The following is a 10,293-nucleotide window of genomic DNA, read 5'->3' on the forward strand; positions in this document are numbered from 1 at the left end:
TCATATGGACGAACTTGACTCCAGAACCACATATCCAAATTTCCTCAGGAATCCCAATTTTTTAGGTTAAGGCTTGAAACCCTACCCTTCAACAAGCTTATCTTTGACACTCTTGCCTACTCGTTGCTCTCTCTTGCTCATGCCTCGTCTTCTCTTCAATGCACATATTATATGGTGTGTTAGATGATGCACAGTCCTCCTCGCTCTCATTATGACACTCATCTGTCTTGACCCTCGTGTGATTGGATGAGCGCCACTTGAGAGTCATTGCTTTGTTTGTCTCAACGTAAGAGTTACAACCTACTCTCTTCATATAATGGTTATGACACCACGCATACTCCCGACACATGTGTCATCATTTAAGTCCAGTTTCATCTTTCTTCAGAACTAAATTGAAAAGCAAGAAAAATGGAAAGTCAGAAGATCGATAATCATAATAAGAGCGCGTGGTCATCCTTACATTAGATTTCTTACATTTACTTGAAAATTAAAAGTAACACGTGGTTTGGATATTTTAAGAAATACTTAGTAAGTAACTCCACTTTTGGGATCATAAAATGTATACACAAGCAATCATTGTGGAACTTATCCTTTCATCAAAATATTTCATGGCATGACATTAGTCTACTTTCTAGTCAAGGTAAGGTTGTATGTGTAGTACTTTCCTATACACGGCCCACACATGCGCACATAGACCCACCAGTTGGGATCGTATATGAACCCCTAGGTCTAACTTGTCGGGCTAGCACTTGTTAGTAGACTACTAGACACTACGGAGGAAAAGGCCCACATATATGTTGTAAGATATACATCCATACTAATCCTAATGGGGAAGTATCTCGATGGATATGAAACACAAAAATAGATTAATCATGATTAATAAAACACAATTCCAAGCATGCTAAGAATAATAATAAGACAAAGTTTGTTTAAATACGACATTTTAAATATTACTTAATTAATTAAGTAATGATTATTTCACTTTTAAATTTAAATTATATTAACCCATAGAACAGGTTTCCGGTGGGCCATTCAACGTTCATATTTTAAGTGCATGGCTTTGTCTTTTAGGTAAAAATCCAAATGAATTTTAAATTTATATTTTAAATAATTTCTTAAATAATACAAACAAATTCGATTTCCAAATCCGACGTGTAAATTGCAATGTGAATTAGTACTTAAAAGTAATGGACTACGTCATCAAGTTTGGTCTAGAACATTCCTAAATTGTTTATTAATTTCATTTTATTTTATAATTTTAAAAACTAAGCCCCTAAATGATCCTTCTAGTTTGGTATTCTAATTTTTAATTTTGTCGTTTTTTCTTAAAATAAAAAAATATTATATAACGATCCGAAATTTTCTACTTAATTTAAGATTGTCAATGTCTACCCATCAATTGAATGCAGAAATACTTCATTTAAAACACAATCATGGAGTTACGGGTTTTGAGAACATATTTGAAACGACATAACAAAAGACAAACATTATATTCTAGTCTCAGTCTAAAAAATAAATGCGACTATCCTATGCATGTGTCATGTTCTCGTCGTCAGCTGTACATGAATGTCTTGCCTTAACTTAAAATAAGAGTAACACGTGGCTTGAGTATTTAAAGAAATACTCAGTAAGTGACAAATGCAAAAACATGTGAATGCAATGACAGGACCTATCATAATAGTCTATTTTCCTACGGTACTATCTTGATGGGCAGCTCGGATTTGTACTTTATACTCTACACATGAGCCACTAATCGGTTCGAAAATGCAATTACAGGACCTAGTATATTATACGTGCACGTTAAATATTTTAAATAATTATCAATTATTTTGGTTTAAAAATTTCAAAATTACAGTCCATTAACTTTTAAAATTGTTAATGGAGAAAAGTGGTATGATTAGGTTTCAACTTCCATGCGTAATTATTACCTAATTAGTAAAGATGGGATATTATTAGCTATTAATATAGATAAACCAACTAGGTTTCTATCACTTTTATTACATCATTATAAACTTTAATTATGTTTAATTATTTTTTTATTTTGTTTAATAAATATGTAATAAGTTATTATCCTCAATTAATAGAATATTTAAGACTATAATTGACCTTCAAATTTAAAAGGTTAAATTATTATTTTTTTTAATATCTTTAAACTATGCATTTGTTTTTAAAAAATTGCATTATTTATTTAAAAAAATTTTAAAATATTTCAAATCTACTGGTAAGTAGAAAAATCTAGAATGTTGAACGAGAACTTAACATATACTTTCAGTAATGTTTTGTTTATATGTATTTTATCAACCCGAACATGCTTTAATGCATAAAATAATAATAATAATACTATAAGTTGATGGTTCGATGTAACGAAGCATTCGGATATTGTCATCTTTTAGGGGAAAGTTTACACACCCTTATAAAGGGTGGTTTATTCTCTCCACCTCCACGGTTATTAAATTAAAAGAAAATATTACATACATATTTTTATAACTATAATGATTAAATTCTTGATATTAAAAATGTATAATTAATTACTATTTAAACATGTACCTTAGGGTACATAATTATTATTTTCATCAATTTTTGGTTAATTATTCCGTATTATTTAAATAATTTCCTTCCAAATATAAATGAAATTAAAAAGTGTATTTTATCCAAATAATTATTGAAATATTATGATGGTTGATTTTTTTAATTTCTTTAAAATTAATTTAGATTGAACTGAAACAATTAATATTTTTTTCTTAAAATACAATTATATATGAATATATTTAATTTAATCTTATTTAAATAATTTTAAATAGTTGTGTAAAATAAACAAATTTCTAATTTTAAAAATATTAAAACTGTAAATATATATATATGAAGTAAAAATGTATAAAGCATGAAAGTTAGTGTATTTACAAAAATGCCCATTAAGAGAAATTAAAGGAAAAAAAAAAATTAAAAAGTAACCCGGGAAAAAAGAAACCGTTTACAGGAAACCCGGCAGTCGACTGCACCGTCGTCGTCGATCAGATTCCGATCGAATCCCGGAAGCCGGAATCCATTACTCCGACTGGTAGATCAAACAATCGAGTTGAGGTCTTAATTTTTCTTTCCAAATTTGATCGATTTCCCTCACTCTGTTTTTGATCTCAACCACCACTAATTCCTCCGTCAGCCGGAAAATCTCTATAACGGCGACGAATCCGCCGTCGTGCCCTTCCACTCTAGCTCCCCAACCGTTCTTCTCCACCGCCGCATTTTCCGACTTCGAAACCTCCTCCACCGTCATTATGATCTTCTCCGGCGATTCGGCGGAGAGAAACCTCTCAACATCGGACGAAAATTCCGTCTCGTTGATCAATCCAGTTGAATCGAAGCAAAGAGAGAACGAAATTAAATCAAAAGCATTCAAACATTTCGCATTGTTCATATCGCCGTAAAGCTCTGAAACCGAATAATCCTCGAATTGAATCTTCTCCTCTTGAAATCCCTTTCTGAACCACGGATCTTGATGAATCTCATCGACGGTGATCCTCGTCTCCGGATTCGTATCCAAAAGCCGCGATAAAAACCGCCGGAGATCTGGCGACGTCCATTTCGGACACCGGAAATCGCCTCTGTAAATCTTCCGATACATCGCCATTAAATTGGAATCATTAAACGGAAGAAATCCGGCAGTAAGAACATAGAGGATTATACCGCAAGACCAGACGTCGATCTTCGCGCCGTCGTAGCCTTTCTTCGCGAGAATCTCCGGCGCGACGTACGCCGGAGTTCCACAGAGTGTATGAAGCAATCCGTCGGGTCGAATCTGATCCGTTAAAGCACCGAGTCCGAAATCCGAAACTCTGAGATCGAAATTTTCATCGAGAAGGAGATTTTCCGGTTTCAAATCGCGATGAAAAATTCCTCTGGAATGACAGTATCCAACGGCGGTAATCAATTGCTGAAAATATCGACGGCTGAGATTCTCACTGAATCGTCCTTTGGAAACCTTCGTGAAAAGCTCTCCGCCTTTGGCGAATTCCATTACGAAATAAATCTTCGTCTTCGTTGCAAGAACTTCGAAAAGACGAACGACGTTGGGATGGCGGAGGCGGCGCATGATATCAATTTCTCTCTTAACGTGCGCCGTGAAACCGCCATTTAAGACCTTGAGTTTGTTAACAGCTTTAATCGCAACGCTTTGTCCTGTATGAACGTTTCTGCCATGGTAGACCTTCGCGAAGGCTCCACGGCCTAAAAGCTTCCCGAGTTCATATTTTCCGAACAGAATCCCCTCCGGTGAAGGGTCGCCGCCGTCGAATTCCGGCATGGTGACAGTACAAAACGAAGAAGGTAGTTTAATTCAATGCTTGGTTTTGGGCATTTGTTTCAGCCATGGAAATCGGTGAGAGAAGAGGAAATTGATACAGCCAGTCCGGATCGAACTCTGGTATTTGAAGGGGGGGTTTTGGGAGTGGTGGGGTCCATCTTATGATAATTTAATTTAATTTAATTTAATTTAATTTAATTTATTTATTTATTTATTTAAAAGGCTATAAAAAAATAATTGAAAAAGATTGTTAAATTAAAACCTTCGGGTTAGGCACATTTATTGAAGTGTGTAGATACCGCGTTTGAAGTTTAGGAGCAATGGTTGGAAAGTTATAAAGTCAAGTCGTATAACATAATGGGAAAAGAATTAAATTGTTTTGGATTGTATATTTGACTATTCATTAAGGAAGTAAATGGGTTTGATGGAAAAGACGGTTTCGACCCTCTAAAAATTTCGATTGGTTGGATTGGTGACCCGAGCACCTGTTTACAACAACCCAGCCCAGTTGGGTTGTCAGATTGTAAATCCTACTTCTCTACTGTACATGTTGCATAAGTCATTTTTGGGCTTTAAGTCATTTTTGGGCTTTCCCTTTCGACTTTCCCTTCAAGGTTTTTAAAACGTGTCTGCTAATGACAGGTTTCCACACCTTTAGAAGTAATGTTTTGTTCTCCTCTCCAATTAATGTGGGATCTCAAAATCCACCCCGTTCGGAGTCAATGTCCTTGTTGGCACACTACCCGGTGTCTGACTATGATACCATTTGTAACATCTCAATCCCACCACCAGTAGATATTGTCCTCTTTGGGTTTTCCCTTTTGGGTTTTCCCTCAAGGTTATGAGAGATTTCTATACCTTTATAACGGATGTTTTGTTCCCCTTTCCAACTGATGTGAGATCTCACAATTCACGAGTCACAATACATCACTAACATTAATTATAAACGTCAAATATTTTAATCTTCATCATAATTGAAAAGTATGGTAGAATTGGGTTGGATTATAACCTTATTTTTAATATAAACTGACCAAAATTTTCTATTTTCAAAAAATTCAACCCAAAACGAGAAAAAAAAACTAACCCAACCCAATCTAACATTTATAGTTTGGGTCTGAAGTCATATGTTTTATTTAATCGAGTGTTTATGATTTTTATTATTTTAAGGGTTTTCTATAAAATATTCTTTTTAACTTTAGAGTAAATTTAAAATATGATTTGAAAAGATAATTTTACGTGGTCGATCGTGTGAAGGAATTCTTAATTTTGATATTTTAATTTGTATTTAATATAAAAACTTTTGAGTGGGGTCCATGGGTGACATAAGCATAAAAAATTGTGGCCAACCATGTGGTATGTTTGATTTTTTGTGTATGGAATAGAGGGCATGGAACGTAACGTTGCTTTTTGTTGAAAACTTCACTTCCTAATTTCTCTATTTCTTTCTTTCAAATTATTTCATATTTACAAAAATTCCATAAATTATATATATTTTTAAGAACGTACAAACACTGGAGTCATCCCAGGGTTAGTTCTCTTAACCCGACTCTTATACTTAGTAAAACCCTCCCGAAAACTCTCCTGTTGGAGCTAGATATTATGGGTGTATATGGTTTGGGTTGAGTCGACCGATCTTTTTTACCCAACATAAAAGTTCGAGTTAGTTGGATTGGTAACCCAATCCAAAAATTTTCACGACCCAACTCTCTATTTTCAAGTTGGGTTGACAGGTTGTTAACTTTTATTCTTTATACAACCTATATAAGAGTTATTAAAAATTCCCAAACAAACATTAATTACCCGATAATAGAGCATACAATTTTTTTATAGGTTTACCTCATAACGTGACATGGATCACCCATTTTGGTGACCTTGCAACTTAAATTACCCAGCATACAACAACGTGCAATCTTTCCACAAAATCATTTTTGCTAAAATTGAGTCTCACGGGTAATTTAGATCACACTTTTTTGGTGACGTTCGTGGTTAATTATCTAAGCACACAATGTGTACCTTTCTCACAAAATTATTCTCACTAAAGTTGAGGCTAAACCACAACGTAATATGGATTAGAACGGTACATGGGTCAAGTTGGGTTGGGTTGAGAAATTTTTTTAGACCAACCCAAAAGTTCGTGTTGGTTTGATTAGTACCCAACCCGAGGTTGTTTCACAACCCAATTCTTAAAAAAAAAAAAAAAAAAAAAAAAAAAAAAAAAAATTATTTCTCCACAATGTATACTATTAAACTTAACAACTTGCTTTGTTCATGCTCATTTCACCACTCCGGAATTTGCTCATTTTCCTATAAAAAGGCTTCGAAAGAGATCATGTCAATCATTACTAGCTGTAATTATCTGTGAATTTCGAGACATCTTATTCTAAAACATTCCATTCTCACGTATCGTAAACAAAATTTTCAAATGACCGTTTAAAGAAAAAAACATAAACATAGCTCAACATAATGAGAATATAATATCTTTTAGAAATTAAAAAATGAAAAAATAGTTTGAGCTTATTAAAAAAATTGAATTATCAAAAGATTTTCATATTTAATGATATGGCACTTTTTTTCTTTAGGAAAAATAAAAAAGAAAAAGTGTAAGTCCAAGCCCATATCTGGCCCAACTTCATCAGAGAAAGCCCAAACTCACTATGGATACAAACAGCCCAAGCCCATGGATTATTGATGGTGTTCACAGCCCATTAATTTGGGCCACTAATTCACTAGGCCCAATGATATCATACGATTGATTCCCAGAAAGCCCTTCCCATATTGCCCTTTTTTTTTTTTTTTTTTTTTTTTTTTTTTTTTTTGCCTTTTAAATTAATACTTTTCTTCACATATTTTTTAAAGCTTTTTACCTAATAAAATTTAAATTCTAAACTTAATTTAAAAAAAAAAAAAAAATCAAGTTGTTAATAACTAATTTATAATTTTAAAAAAAGTGGTCTGGTTTTTTAAAATGTTTTAAAATATTCATCCTGTTCCTGAGCAAAGCTAGACACTGATTGGTAGTAATCATTTGTGTGCTTTAAGGTGCTCCCTGGCTCGTTAGTCCTCTCTTCCATGGCGTTATCTATACTATACAGCGGTGTCATGAGGTTTCGTGACCGTTCGTCGCCCTATTTTTTTCCTTCCCACTCGTTTTCGATGTTTCTGTGTGTTTTTTATTTTTGGTGGGCTGAACGAGGTAGTTAGACTTAATGAGAGGGGGACAAGCGTGTTCTTGGGAGAGGTTGCCCGAGAATTCCGGTGACTCCCCGGAATTCTCGGATTTGTCAGCGGTTGGTTAATATAATTTTTTATTTTTTTATTTTTGTAACCGTTACATTTGACACCGTATCAGAGTTGGAAGTTTGAGATCGAATAATGTCATTTTCTTCCGGATTAATATTGATTTCCACTTATCGAGCCTATCCACAAGTGAAGAGTGTTAGAGTGTTAATATGACATTAAATTTACCGCAACTCGTTAGTTTAAATGTGAGATTCCACATCGATTGGAGAAGGGACGAATCATTCCTTATAAAGATGTGGAAACCTCTCCTTAGTAGACACGTTTTAAAAACCGTGAGACTGATAACAATATGTTAGGCCAAAACAGACAATATTTGATACCAACAGATTTGCTGTCACATTAAGTTTTTGGGTGAATTGGTGATTTAACATCTGAGTAGGTTATTATTCTCTGTCCCGTTCATATTAATTCTCTGTTGGAAGAATTAGGGAAGTGTTGCTTGAAAAGCTCGGGCAAGAGTAGGACATTCCGTAAAAATCTTTTAGATCGTCCGTACTCCCCAATCCTACTTTTTTTATCGAACAATAAGTTTCATTCTAAGAACGTGAACGAGCACCAGAAATGACACATTCATTAGTTCTATGATCGCTAGCACGGATAATAGATTCAATCAAAGGTCAAATTCACCTCCGAACATCTGTTGTACCAACTGAAGAGCGTAACTTATAGAATCGTACATACAGTGATGATCACTTTTTAATGTGCACGAGAGCCTTCGATAAATACTCTCAAACGCATTAATACTCAAGAAAACTGCTTAGGTTTTTGGGTCGATTAGTAATTAAACAATGTCGGCGTAAATGTTAATATGTTTTTATAATTTAGAAAATAGTCAACATAAAATAATCATAACATTAAAGTTTGTAAATTAAATTAAAAAAAAAAACATAACAAACTTCCAAAACAATCAGCTCAACTGCCATTGTGGATAAAGATTACACGTGATTATTTAAAAAAAAGAAGATAAGATATCACATCAAAATAATTAATTTTAATTACGATAATTCAACTTTATTGTTAATAATTTTATTATTAAATTATAAAGCATCCATTTTCTTCTCAACTACTATTACAGAATATCTCTTTTTTTATATACTTAAGAGAGAAAATATAGTTAAATATTTAAAAAAATCCAACGTGGCAAATGATGATTTATTTTATGAATTTTTGATTGAGTTGCTGATCTGGGCAACGGGAATAGAGTCAACAAGTCAACCCAACGTAACCCTCTATTTTCAGGTTTGGTTGGTTGGTCGAGTTGACTCAACCATTAGTTACTGACTATTAATCCTATCTTAAAAGTAGGGTATGGTTGGGTTAGATTGTAACTCTATTTTTTGGTTGGTCCATTTGACTCAACTAAAAACAAAGTTAGCTAGTAAACCGATCTAAATTTTTAATTTCTCAACATGACCCAAAAAAAAACAAAATCTAACCTAAACCCAACATTTTATAGTTTGAGTTTAAGTAATATGGGTTGGTCGGGTTCTTTGGTCATATTGACTCAACTAAAAAAAAAGTTAGCTCGTAAACAGATCTGAATTTTTAATTCTCAACCCGACCCAGAAAAAAAAAATCTAACCTAACCCAACATTTTATAGTTTGGGTTTAAGTAATATGGGTTGGTCGGATTCTTTAGTCATATTGACTCAACTAAAAAAAAAAAAGTTAGCTCGTAAATTGAATTTTTAATTTCTCAACCTGACCCAGAAAAAAAAAAATCTAACCTAACCCAACATTTTATAGTTTGGGTTTAAGTAATATGGGTTGGTCACGTTCTTTGGTCATATTGACTCAACTAAAAAAAAAGTTAGCTCGTAAACGGATATGAATTTTTAATTTCTCAACCTGACCTAGAAAAAAAAAATCTAACCTAACCCAACATTTTATAGTTTGGGTTTAAGTAATATAGGTTGGTCGGGTTCTTTGGTCATATGATCACCCTAATTGTTACAATATTCTTGTAAAAAAATATAAAGTATTTTAGTTCGATAAAACCAATAATTAGAAATCAAACTTTTTTTCATTCAACTCGAGATGAAAGTACATCTTATCCATTAAACTACGTTTAAATTGACGGAAAAGATAGAACATTAATCTTTAGAAAAGTTACCCTGTCTTTTAAACCTCTTAGATCTAGACGCTTTAAAAATAATTGTCCTATAATAATATTTAAACTACTTACATGATCACAAAAAACGACCGTGGTGGTATTTCAACTACTCACGAGATCATCAAGATTTTCAACTTAGCTCCAATAGGTAATAATATTTATTTCCTTATAATTTTCAAACCTTCTCGATTTTTAAATTTGACGGTGTAATTCTTAAACTAGAAATATTTCATTCACATCCATGAACCTATTTAGCAGAAAGACATAATTCATTCCTTTGATCGGTACCCGTCAATCGCTTATCCATAAACTTTATGGGACTTATAAATTTTTTTTTTATTTTTCTTCTCATAAAAAAAAAAAAAAAACCTTTTTTTTTTTGTCCCTTTTCCCTCTTTAGGGGTATTTTGGTAATAAATTTTATAAAAACTGAACGACCCTATTTCGCTAAATACAAATGACAATTCATACCTTCCTTTTTCGATGCAATATAGTGATAGAACATCGAGCCTCTAATAACCTTTTACTCTAAGATATAAAACCTAATTGTCTCGTAATTTGAGAGATAAATTGCATATTT

The 10,293-nt window shown here is 33.0% G+C and overlaps 1 pseudogene; it reads right to left on the reverse strand.

Annotated features, from left to right (window-relative positions):
* Positions 1-2,854: 2,854 nt before the first annotated feature.
* LOC111781128 (CBL-interacting serine/threonine-protein kinase 14 pseudogene) lies at positions 2,855-4,370 on the reverse strand (annotated as a pseudogene).
* Positions 4,371-10,293: the final 5,923 nt, after the last annotated feature.

The sequence above is a fragment of the Cucurbita pepo genome, chromosome 19 (assembly GCF_057944985.1).
Source record: "Cucurbita pepo subsp. pepo isolate OVF chromosome 19, ASM5794498v1, whole genome shotgun sequence".
NCBI lineage: Eukaryota > Viridiplantae > Streptophyta > Magnoliopsida > Cucurbitales > Cucurbitaceae > Cucurbita > Cucurbita pepo.